Genomic DNA, 13,055 nt, shown 5'->3' with positions numbered 1-13,055 from the left:
TACAGGTCTCCAAAGGAGGAAAATAAAAAAAGAACCACCTTGTTTTCATTCCAGCCATGTTTACATAAAGGCTGTAAAGATCCCCACCAGCAGCAGGCTGGTGATCCCCCAGCCTGGCCTCTTTCCTGCCTGTTGCTTGCCTCTCCAGTCACAGCCACTGTGATAACAGCCTGCCACTCTGCACAGCAGGGAGGGTTAAACAGCTGGTCATAAATGACTGTTGCTGCACACTTCAAGCCCTAACTAGTTATCCTAGTGGAGAAGGCAAGGAGAAACAGTTAATTGAGGCTCCTTCCCTGGAGGTATTCAAGGTGAGGCTGGATGAGGCCCTGGACAGCCTGATCTAGTTGGGGATGTCCCTGCTGACTGCAGGGAGCTTGGACTGGAGGAGCTTTGGAGGTCCCTTCTAGCCCAGACCATTCTATGATTCTAATTGCATCTAAGTCTAACTCTACTGACTCTTCTGGCCTGCATCAGGAATAGTCTGGCCAGCAGGAGCAGGGAGGTCATTGTGCCCTGTACTCAGCACTGGTTGGGCCACACAGAATCACAGAATCGCCAAGGTTGGAAGAGACCTCAAGGATCATCGCGTCCAACCTGTCACCACAGACCTCATGACTAGACCATGGCACCAAGTGCCACATCCAATCCCCTCTTGAACACCTCCAGGGATGGTGACTCCACCACCTCCCTGGGCAGCACATTCCAATGCCTAACAACTCTCTCAGTGAAGAACTTTCTCCTCACCTCCAGCCTAAACTTCCCCTGGCACAGCTTGAGACTGTGTCCACCTTGAGTCCTGTGTGCAGTTCTGAGCCCCTCAGTTTAAGAAGGACATTGAGACACTTGAACGTGTCCAGAGAAGGGGTCTTGAGCACAGCCCTGTGAGGAGAGGCTGAGGGAGCTGGGGTTGCTTAGCCTGGAGAAGAGGAAGCTCAGGGGAGACCTTCTTGCTCTCTCCAACTCCCTGAAGGGAGGTTGTAGCCAGGTGGGGGTTGGTCTCTTCTCCCAGGCACCCAGCACCAGAACAAGAGGACACAGTCTCCAGCTGTGCCAGGAGAGGTTCAGGCTGGAGGTGAGGAGAAAGTTCTTCCCAGAAGGAGTAACTGGCCATTGGAATGTGCTGCCCAGGGAGGTGGTGGAGTCCCCATCCCTGAAGGTGTTCAAAAAGGGATTGGATGTGGCACTTGGAGCCATGGTTCAGTTGTCAGGTGGTATTGGGTGATAGGTTGGACTTGATGATCTCTGAGGTCTTTTCCAACCTCATTGATTCTAATGGCAGATTTTTGTTCCAGCAGCATCACCTGGCATCTAGCCACAACTGGCCAACAAAACTGGCTTCAGCTCAAGCAGTATTTGTAGTGAATTAGCTGGTATTTATCAGCCTGACTCTAATATTGGACACTGAAGTTCAGATACCTTTTCCTCACAGAAGAGAGGGAAGTACAGCCACTTGTATACTTGTGCATCACTAACAGCCATGCAGGCAGAATGGAAGTTTCCTATGAGGTCTTTTGTGCAGGGACAGCATTTTCACCTTGTACCATGGAATACACTGAACAATGCAGAATCACAGAAACATTCAGGTTGGAAAAGACCCTCAGGATGACCAAGGCCAACCATGAACCCTACTCTACAAGTGTCACCCCTAAACCATTGCCCCAAGCACCACATCCAAACCACCTTGAAATGCATCCACAGTTGGAGACTCCACCCCTTCCCTGGGCAGCACATTGCAGTGCCTGAGCACTCTTGCTGGGAAAAATTCTTGGGCAGCAGGTCTAGGCATAAATGATAAGTAACAAGAAAAGGCAAAACAATCCCTGTCTTCACATGCCCCCATGCAATTCTCCTTACTCAGCCAGGGTAGCCAGGAGACATTATTGTGGCCTTCCAGTATCTGAAGGGGGCTACAAGAAAGCTGAGGAGGGACTTTTTAGGGTGTCAGGGAGTGATAGGACTGGGGGGAATGGAGCAAAACTAGAAATGGGGAGATTCAGACTGGATGCTAGGAAGTTCTTCCCCATGAGGGTGGTGAGACACTGGCACAGGTTGCCCAGGGATGTGGTGTCCCTGCCTGTGACAGGGGGTTGGAACTGAATGATCCCTGAGGTCCCTTCCAACCCTGACAAATCTATGATTGCCTAACTCAATACATTGAGTTGTAGGAAGTGTTAGGATCACAGATCACAGGATGTTAGGGGTTGGGTGGGACCTCTGGAGATCATTGAGTCCAACCCCCCCTGCCAGAGCAGGACCAGAGAATCCAGCACAGGTCACACAGGAACACATCCAGATGGGTCTGGAAAGTCTCCAGAGAAAGAGACTCCACAATTTCTCTAGGGAGCCTGTTCCAGTGCTCTGGGACTCTCACAGTAAAGAATTTCCTCCTCATGTTGAGGTGGAACCTTCTGTGCTGTAGTTTCTATACATTGCCCCTTGTCCAGGGTGCAGCCTAGCAGAGCCTTTCCCCTCCCTCTTGACCCCCAGCCCTCAGATATTTAGAAACATTGATCAGATCCCCTCTCAGTCTTCCCCACACTAAACAGCCCCAGGTCCCTCAGTCAAGGAAGCAGAGAGGGAGGAGAACCTCCCTGGCTCTGCTGGACACACTCCTCTGAATGCCCCCCAGGCTCCCATTGGCCTTCTTGGCCCCCAGGGCACATTGCTGTCCCATGCAGAACTTGCTGCCCACCAGCACTCCCAGCTCCTTCTCCACAGGGCTGCTCTCCAGCATAACTTAAACACAACTAGTGAACATAACTAGTGCCTTCTGCACAAATCCAAGAGCCATCCACCTCACAGGCATAACCTACCCTTTACTCCAGTCTCTCTTTACCTCCACATTTTCCTGATACACATTAATTTGTAAGAGGACATCGCTTGCAGGTTGTTGGATGCAATGCAAAGAGAATCTCTTAAAATTTTATGCTGTCTGTGAGTAATAAACTTATTCCCTCTCTCTTCCACAGTGTTATTTTTGGCTTGAGGCACAGCACTACTTGTGTGCTGCTTTTTTTAACGTGCTTATTAGGATCATGAACCGAGGAGGAAAATCATTTCCTCGGTGGAACTCTCCAAAATTGGAGAATGTCCTCAGAGTGGAAACTGCAGCTTTTATGGATGCATCTTAAATTTAAGTCTTATTGGGGGAAACAGAACTTGGCTGCAGCTTAGTTCCAAAACTACTTCAAATATGTTGGTTCATCTCTTACTAGGTATCCCATTTAGTCTGTTCATTTAGGGAAAGCAGGCAAACTACTGCAAAGGTCAGCCTGCCCTCACAGAGTCACAGAGTCAGAGAGCCTGGAATACAACAATGAGATTATCATGTCCAGCCTATGACCTAACACCATCACTTCACCAAGTGTCACAAAGTGCCACATCCAATTGTGCCTTAAACACCTCCAGGCATGGTGACTCCACCACCTCCCTGGGCAGTCCACCCCAGGCTGCAGTCAGCCTTTCCAGGAAGAAGTGCTTCCTAGGGATATGGAAGTGCTGGAAGGTGTCCAGAGAAGGGCCAGGAGGATGAGCAGAGGGCTGGAGCACCTCTCCTGTGAGGACAGACTGAAGGAGTTGGGGCTGTTCAGTCTGCAGAAGAGAAGGCTCCGAGGTGACCTAATTGTGGCCTTCCAGGATCTGAAGGGGGCTGCAAGACCAAGGGGAGAGACTTCTCAGGATGTCAGGTAGTGATAGGACTAGGGGGGATGGAATGAAGCTGGAGGTGGGGAGATTCAGGCTGGAGGTGAGGAGGAAGTTCTTCCCCATGAGAGTGGTGAAGCCCTGGAATGGGTTGTGCAGGGAGGTGGATGGGGCCCTGTCCCTGGAGGTGTTTAAGCCCAGGCTGGATGAGGCTCTGGCCAGGCTGATCTAGTGTGGGGTGTCCCTGCCCATGGCAGGTGGGGTGGAGCTAGATGATCCTTGTGGTCCCTTCCAACCCTGACTGATACTATGATGATACTAACATTCAACTAACCCTTCCCTGGCACAGCTTCAGGCCATGCCCTCTTGTCCTGGCACAAGTTGCCTGGCAGCAGAGCCTGACCCCCACCTGGCTACAACTTCCCTTAGGATAGTTGTAGAGTGTCATAAGGTCCCCCCTGAGTCTCCTCTTCTCCAGGCTGAACACCCCCAGCTCCCTCAGCCTCTCCTCAGCAGCCTTTCCCTCCAGTCCCTTCCCCAGGCTGGTTGCTCTCCTCTGGACCTGCTCCAGCCCCTCAAGCTCTCTCTTGCAGTGAGGGCCCAGAGCTGCACACAGTGCTGGAGGTGAGGCCTCACCAGTGCTGAGCACAGGGCAGGATTCCATCCCTGCTCCTGCTGGCCACACCACTCCTGATCCAGGCCAAGATGCCCTTGGCCTTCCATGCCCAATACAAGATAAAAATTGCAGCTATGTCTATTGTGACTAGAAAGCAGCACTGTGAAGCAGGAAGCTTTCCATTGGATTGAATGTCCCTGTGATACAGATCTGTGCTGTAGAGTATGACAATGATCAATAGGCATTCCAAAATGCAGTTCCAGCAGGTCCAGCAAACTGTGAAATGTGAAGCAGCAGCAGCCTTGCTATACAAATTTGTCACTCAGCCACTGAGGATACTGAGGGGAATATTCTCTCCAGTTGATTTTTGCCATCTTTGGAACCCTTACATTCTGGTTTCAAACTCTCCCCTTCATTACTCTGTTAACAGCCAACCTCACAACTTTTCTGTTCTCTTTAGATGTATGCATCAGACACTTTGAAGGCAGCAGGAGACAGCTGCTTGGAGAACTTCATCTATTACTGTCATACAGCTATTACCTTTTAGCAAGAGAGTATCAGGAACAGTGTGGCCAGCAGGAGCAGGGAAGGTATTCTGCCCTGGACTCAGCACTGGTTAAGCCACACCTTGAGTCCTGTGTCCAGTTCTGGGCTCCTCAGTTTAAGGACATTGAGACTCTTGAACATGTCCAGAGAAGGGCAACCAGGTTGGGAAGGGGTCTGGAGCACAGCCCTGTGAGGAGAGGCTGAGGGAGCTGGGGTTGCTTAGCCTGGAGAAGAGGAGGCTCAGGGGAGATCTTGCTCTCTACAACTCCCTGAAGGGAGGTTGTAGCCAGGTGGGGGTGGGTCTCTTCTCCCAGGCAGCCAGCAGCAGATCAAGAGAACACAGTCTCAAGGTGTGCCAGGGGAAGGTGAGGCTTGAGGTGAGGAGAAAGTTCTTCCCTTCAAGAGAGATTGGCCATTGGAATGTGCTGCCCAGGGAGGTGGTGGAGTCCCTCTCCCTGAAGGTGTTCAAAAAAGGATTGGAAGGGCACTTGGAGCCATGGTTTAGTTGTCAGGAGGTGTTAGGTTGGACTTGATGATCTCTGAGGCCTTTTTCAACCTGGTTGATTCTATGATTCCACCTAAACGTGTACTCAAAGAACATTCCACTCTATGATTCTAACTGAAACAAGGAACTTACATCTATCTTAACCAAGCTCATAGCAAGAAAACATGCAGTTATGTTTGGGAGCTCATTAGCCAAAAGCACAGACACACAAACATTGCCTTACACAAAAGCTCTTTCACTAGCATCACATATAGAATACTTTCTGCATTTGTCACCTTCCAGGTCTGAGTTTGCAGCACACTCCTTGTTACATGCAATTAGCCCCATGCCAAGGTTTGGTACATTCTGTCATAAATCCCTGACCACATTTGCTCTGGGTTTGGCAGCTCTGGAAAGACTCTATTCATCAGGGCAGCAGCAAGCCACGGGGCTCGCCACACCACACAACTCACTCGCAGAATTCCAGCGCGCTGCGGATTTCAACAAGCCATCTGCTCCATCCTGCTCTCAGGCTGCCTGACATATGACTGTGATTAAGTAAGATATGAAAAAGCTCAAATTAATTTTTCTGATTTTCATCCCTTGCCTCCCTCTTGCCACCTTTTTTTTTCCTTCAGACACACACACACACACACACACACACATCCTCTCCACACAAGGAAACTCTCCCTTCTCTCCCAGCACTGCATGTTAGGCAGATACCCATAGTTCTTTTTCACTTGTATTTAAAACAGTAACCATCTGTTGCTTGCAGGAAGGCTGGCTCTCCTTCTCAGGTTTCTTCAGCTTCAGAGCACTACCCTCACAGCAGAGGACAAGGCTGTAGAGGCTGGGAAAGCTCTCTGTGGGGCGCTTGAGGAGAACTGCAAAGCCACTGGCAATCAGGCCAGCTGACCAAGGATAATGCAACAGCATTCAGAAAGCTACAATGACAGAGAGGGAGCTTTGAGAGGCACCATGCAAGCACAGAAATCACAGAGAATATGACTGGGGAACGATGTCCACAGTGTGCATACTAGATTTCACACTGTGCTTGCTGGGAACACTGGGAAAATCCATTTCTGGCACCCAAAAACTTATTCAGAGGGCTGGAGCTCCTCTCCTATGGAGACAGACAGAGAGAGTTGGGGTTGTTCAATCTGGAGAAAAGAAGGCTCCAAGAAGACCTTCTTGTAGCCTTCCAGTATCTGAAAGAGGCTACAAAAAAGCTGGGGAGAGATTTTTTAGGGTGTCAGGGAGTGATAGGACTGGGGGGAATGGAGCAAAACTAGAAATGGGTAGATTCAGATTGGATGTTAGGAAGAAGTTCTTCCCCATGGGGAAGAGACACTGGAACAGGTTGCCCAGGGAGGTGGTGGCAGCCTCATGCCTGGAGGTTTTTGCAGCCAGGCTGGATGTGGCTGTGAGCAACCTGCTGTAGTGTGAGGTGTCCCTGCCCATGGCAGGGGGGTTGGAACTGGCTGATCCTTGAGGTCCCTTCCAACCCTGACAATTCTGTGGTTCAGAAGACAACAGAGCCCCAGGTAAAGAGGCCTCATTACAATGCTGCAACTGGGCTTCTGATGAGCTTTTCCTTCAGGCAAGTATGGTTAAAGAACCTCAGTAACTCAGTATTATCTCTCACAGAAGGGAATCCCAGCTGTTACATTAAGTGCATACTTTGACTCAAGTCATCCATATGACACTTTCCAGCAGCATCAAAACATCATTGCTTGCGCTTCAGCTCCGGGCACACAAAGCCTCATCTTCTTCCTCCCCAACTTTTCACAGAATCACAGAAGCACTCTGGTTGGAAAGGATGCTCCTCTCAGGAGTACCAAGTCCCACCAACAACCCTGCTCAAGTTGCTAACACAGAAAGAACTGATACTGCTAAGCTGCAACACCAACGTTGTCCCTCCTTGCTAGGCAAAAAGAGAGAGACAAAATGATGTTTAGAGGGCGTAAACCAAGTCCCAAAGAGGGGCTGTAGCTCCAGGGTGTAGTCAAGAATCAAGAGACAGCAGGCAAAAGGTCATGTTGTATTAACAGGCCAGGTTTGCTGCAGGTGTGATTTCTACTGGAGTCCCTCCTTTCAGGATCCCTCCCTCCCAGAGAAGCTTCCCTCTGCCAGAAGCCTGTTCACGCTGAAGCCTGCATCCAAATTACAATACCCCTTTTCAACAGGAGAAAGCATAAAATCATGCCACAGATGACTATGCCCAAAGGCAAAAACCTAATGAGAAACTAAAAGAGAAATTAAACTAGGAGTTTATCTAATTACTATCTTTGTCTTCTTAATCCACCCTTTACCTTGCTAAAACACTAACTTAAATATGCATCCTAATTTTATGTCATCAGCATGCTTGCCTGAAGCAAATAAGTACTGGAATCCACAGAAAGGTTTAACTTTTTTCCCCTCCTCCTTCTTAATCCATTTTTTACTGAATTTGAGACTTTTAAAACAGTGGAACAACTGTTTATGGCACAGTGAAGTTAGGCAACCATAGAATTGTCAGCATTGGAAGGGACCTCAAGGATCAGCCAGTTCCAACCCCCCTGCCATGGGCAGGGACACCTCACACTGCAGCAGGTTGCTCACAGCCACATCCAGCCTGGCTGCAAAAACCTCCAGGCATGAGGCTGCCACCACCTCCCTGGGCAACCTGTGCCAGTCTCTCACCACCCTCATGGGGAACAACTTCTTCCTAATATCCAATCTGCATCTACCCATTTCTAGTTTTGCTCCATTCTCCCCAGTCCTATCACTCCCTGACACCCTCACAAGTCCCTCCCCAGCTTTCTTGTAGCCCCCTTCAGATCCTGGAAGGCCACAATTAGGTCTCCTTGGAGCCTTCTCTTCTCCAGACGGAACAACCCCAACTCCCTCAGTCTGCCTCCATAGCAGAGCAGCTCCAGCCCTCTGCTCATCCTCATGGCCCTTCTCTGGACACCTTCCAGCACATACTCCTCATCAAACCACAGCAGTACAGAGTGTATTTCATTGATCTATAGACAAGTCAGTCTTGCCTGTGATGTTGAAAGCCTTGCAGCTAATCTTTTTTCCAAAGAGCTAAGTTCAGCAGCTGTTGAAGTGCCCATTCACACATCCCACCTCAGTCTTTCTGCACTGACAACACAGTTGCATTTACCATTCGGGGGGAACTCCAGCACACAGCACCACAGTGTGTTTCCAAGCTTCCTACTTACCTCAGCAAAAAGCATTGCTGTAAGGGGACCAAAAAGCTGGAAAGGCTGAAGGAATATGATAGGTTGGACTTGATGATCTCAAAGGTGTTTTCCAACCTGGCCTATTCTATTCTATTCTATTCTATTCTATTCTATTCTATTCTATTCTATTCTATTCTATTCTATTCTATTCTATTCTCCAACAATGGTAAATTTAAACTTAACCTCAAAAGATCCATCAGGAGCTCACACACAACTCTACCCTGACCTCTCCATGGCTGTGTACACACAACCCTGTGAGAAGAAGAGCAGAGCCACAAAAATGATTAAAGGAGTGGAACATCTTCCTTATGAGGAGAGCCTGAGGGAGCTGAGGGCTCTGTAGCTTGGAGAGGAGGAGCCTGAGAGGTGACCTCATTCCTGTTGAGAAAGATGTGCAGGGTGAGTGCCCAGAGGCTGGAGCCAGGCTCTGCTGGGGGATGCCCAATGCCAGCACAAGGGGCAGTGGTGGAAGCTGAGGCAGAGGAAGTGCCATGGAAACAGGAGGAAGAATTATTTCCCTGTGAGGGTGACAGAGCCCTGGAAGACGCTGCCCAGGGGGATTGTGGAGTCTCCCTCTCTGGAGAGAGTCAGAACCTGCCTGGCTGTGTTCCTGTGTGATCTGCTCTAGGTGCTCCTGCTCTGGCAGGGGGGTTGGACTGGCTGAGCTTTTGAGGTCCCTTCCAGCCCCTAACATTCTGTGACTCTGTCAAGAACAGCACTTCAGCAAAAGCCCTCTGCAAAGACAGGGGTGGGTATATGAATTCCTACCAAGTTACTAAAGATGTCCAGCACATGTGGGTTGCTTGACTGTTAATAAAAGGTACAAAAACTGGAATCAGAGTTTCTGCAACTTGCTCTTTACCACCATTAGTCTTGCTTCTAAATTTACCAAGCCTTTTACACGCAGCAGAGAAGTGTGGCTGTTCTACAGGAGCAGGAACAGCACCAGCCCTATTCAGAGGCAGCAAGTTTGACTTTCCCTGAAAGCCCACTCCATCTGTTTTTAACAAATACACACACTTAACTTTAATGTAAGCACTGTTTACAAAAACACACATGCACATAAAAGAGCACAATAAATTAATAGCTCACAAGAGGCAGCAATGACTAATGACAGATCTCATTCTCCTTTCCAAAGCACTGGCTCAAGGGAATGCAGCAGATAAAATTACCTAAGCTGACTTTCTGTGTGATGTTTCCCAGCTGGAAGACATAAGCTTTCCTAAACAATTTGGGACTTCAACCTGACCTTACAGCCATCATCTTCTTTTATACAGCCAAGGGATAGGCTTGTTAGTTTATACAGGGTTTATCTTCATCCATCAAATTCTCCTGCCTGAACTCCAGTGGTGCCTATTTGTGGTGGTACTGTCACTAGAGCCTATAAACAACTCTCAGAAGCAGAGAATCACAGAAACATTCACCTTGGAAAAGACTCTCAGCATCACCAAGTCCAACCCAGAACCCTACTCTACAAGGCTCACCCCTAGACCACAGCCCCAAGCACCACATCCAAACCACCTTGAAACACAGCCAGGCTTGGGCACTCCACCACCTCCCTGGGCAGCACATTCCAATCCCTGACCACTCTTGATGGGAAAAAACTCTTCCTACTGTCCAGTCTAAACCTACCCAGTCACAGCTTGAGGCCATTCCCTCTTGTTCCATCACTAATTACCTGTGAGAAGAGACCAGCAGCAGCCTCTCCACAAGGTCCTTTCCAGGCAGTTGTGGACAGCAATTAGGTCTCCCCTCAGCTTCCTCTTTTTCAACCTTTCCAAACTTTTTTTCCAGTACAGGAAAAGGCCAAGGGCATCCTGGCCTACATCAGGAATAGTGTGGCCAGCAGGAGCAGGGAAGTCATTGAGCCCTGTACTCAGCACTGGATAGGCCACACTTGGAGTCCTGTGTCCAATTCTGGGCTCCTCAATTTAGGAAAGATGTTGAGATGCTGAAAGGTGTCCAGAGAAGGGCAACAAAGCTGGGGAGGGGTCTGGAGCACAGCCCTGTGAGGAGAGGCTGAGGGAGCTGGGGTTGCTTAGCCTGGAGAAGAGGAAGCTCAGGGGAGACCTTCTTGCTGTCTACAGCTACGTGAAGGGAGGTTGTAGCCAGGTGGAGGTTGGTCTCTTCTCCCAGGCAGGCAACCAGCACCAGAACAAGAGGACAGACTCTCAAACTGTGCCAGGGGAGGTTTAGGCTGGAGGTGAGGAGAAAGTTCTTCCCAGACAGAGAGATTGGCCATTGGTATGTGCTGCCCAGGGAGGTGGTGGAGTCACCATCACTGGAAGTATTTAGGAAGAGACTTGATAGGGTGCTTGGTGCCGTGGTTTAGTTGATTAGATGGTGTTGGGTGATAGGTTGGACTCAATGATCTCCAAGGTCTTTTCCAATCTGGTTAATTCTATTCTATTCTATTCTATTCTATTCTATGCTATGCTATGCTATGCTATGCTATGCTATGCTAATCCAACTCCTGGTCAAGGACAAGAGTCAGTAAAACTCTAAAAAGCATTTGTTCAATACTCTTCACAGGTAATTAGTGCATGACTGAAATGGTCCAACACAGACAAATATGCTCTATAAATTGTTTTAAATCCATACACTTCTCCTGTACTTCTCTAATGAAAACTGCCATCAGTGATTATTAGATGCTGCCAAATTCATACAGAGTCAGAGCTGCAAGATCAGAGGTGAAACAAGATGATATTCAGAAATTCATGACACTGCTGCAGTTGCAAGTAAACATCAACTCCTGAGAGCTAATTTTCTGCAATGTGCCCTAGTGGCCAAGAAGGATCCTGGGGTGCATTCAGAGGAGTGTGTCCAGCAGATCCAAGCAGGTTCTCTTCCTCCTCTGCTCTGCCCTGCTGAGACCTCACCTGGAATATTGCATCCAGTTCTGGGCTCCCCAGTTCAAGAGGGACAGGGATCTGCTGGAGAGAGTCCAAGGGAGGGCAATCAGGATGACTGAGGAACTGCAGCATTGCCCTAGGAGGAGAGGCTGAGAGTGCTGGGGCTGTTTAGTCTGGAGAGGAGAAGACTGAGAGGGGATCTGATCAATATCTATCAATAGCTGAGGGCTGGGGGTCAAGAAGGAAGGGACAGGGACAGCCTCTGCTCACCTGTGCCCTGTGATAGGACAAGGGGTGATGGATGTAAACTACAACACAGGAGGTTCCACCTCAACATGAGGAGGAACTTCTTCCCTGTGAGGGTCCCAGAGCACTGGGACAGGCTGTCCAGAGAGGTTATGGAGTCTCCTTCTCTGGAGCCTTTCCAGTCCTTTCTGGATGTGTTCCTGTGTGACCTTTGCTGGATTCTATGGTCCTGCCCTGGCAGGGGGATTGGACTCAAAGATCTCCAGAGGTCCCTTCCAACCCCTAACATCCTGTGACCCAGTATAATTCCAGCTTCTAGCATGAATGTTGTGTACATCATGGAAAGGAAATGCACAAATTTTATGTGGCAGGAGAGATTGGGGGAAGGGAGAAGAGACAGCAGCCTCATGTGGAAAATCGTCTGCACAACAAGAGAGGGGAAAAACCTCACTTCAGCTCACACCCTGACAACTACTAGTTTTCAAGGAACAGTCTAATTCACTTCAGTACAGAATAAATGTTTATTCAAAGCAAATCATTAGTATTTAGTATGTAGTCATATTAATGATTGGACACTGTGGTTCACTGAGGAGGTAACTGCAGTCTCCAGGTGCTCAGTGCCTATAAAAGCAGCCAAAGCCTATAGACAATAAAGCAGCTTAACTGGAACCAAAAAGGCATTCCCCTGCTACAAACACATTGAAATTTTATTTTTGAGAAATTTTATCTTCGTGGATTTTATGCCAGATCAGGTATCATCCTTCCTCCTGCAGCTGGTACAAGGCAAGCTGTAACTACCTCCTTGTGTGCTCCTGCCAGGCTGACATAAACACGAGCAAGTTCCCACATCTGGCCTGGTTCAAATCCACAGGGCTTGGCCATGCTGCAGCACGCAGATGTAGTGGCAAATATTGATAACCACAGCCCCACAGGCACTGGCACACTCTCCAAAATCACAGTATCACAGTATTGCCAAGGTTGGAAAAGACCTCAAGGATCATCGAGTCCAACTTGTCAACACAGACCTCATGACTAGACCATGGCACCAAGTGCCACGTCCAATCTCCTCTTGAACATCTCCAGGGATGGGGACTCCACCACCTCCCTGGGCAGCACATTCCAATGATGAATGACTTGCTTGGTGAAGAACTTCCTCCTCACCTCCAGCCTAAACTTCCCCTGGCACAGCTTGAGACTGTGTCCTCTTGTTCTGGTGCTGCTTGCCTGGGAGAAGAGACCAACCCCCACCTGGCTACAACCTCCCTTCAGGTAATTGTAGAGAGCAAGAAGGTCTCCCCTGAGCCTCCTCTTCTCCAGGCTAAGCAACCCCAGCTCCCTCAGCCTCTCCTCACAGGGCTGTGCTCCAGACCCCTCCCCAGCTTTGTTGCCCTTCTCTGGACACATTCAAGTGTCTCAATGTCCTTCTTAAACTGAGG

At 49.1% G+C, this 13,055-nt stretch overlaps 1 protein-coding gene across 2 annotated transcripts in view; it reads right to left on the bottom strand.

Annotated features, from left to right (window-relative positions):
* The window catches only part of BMPR1B (bone morphogenetic protein receptor type 1B), a 318,882-nt gene that overhangs the window by 231,447 nt on the left and 74,380 nt on the right, over positions 1 to 13,055 (bottom strand). Inside the window, exon 1 of one of the 2 annotated variants that reach the window (XM_068136788.1) lies at positions 8,501 to 8,578. The exons of the other annotated variant lie outside the window; for it this stretch is intronic. The gene's annotated coding sequence lies outside the window, so the exon portion shown is untranslated. Of the gene's footprint in view, positions 1 to 8,500; positions 8,579 to 13,055 lie in introns of those variants that run through there. 2 annotated transcript variants of the gene reach the window in all.

The sequence above is a fragment of the Melanerpes formicivorus genome, unplaced genomic scaffold (assembly GCF_026170545.1).
Source record: "Melanerpes formicivorus ecotype bairdi unplaced genomic scaffold, bMelFor1.0.p_v2 SCAF_4, whole genome shotgun sequence".
NCBI lineage: Eukaryota > Metazoa > Chordata > Aves > Piciformes > Picidae > Melanerpes > Melanerpes formicivorus.
This window is presented reverse-complemented; position numbering and strand designations above follow the sequence as displayed.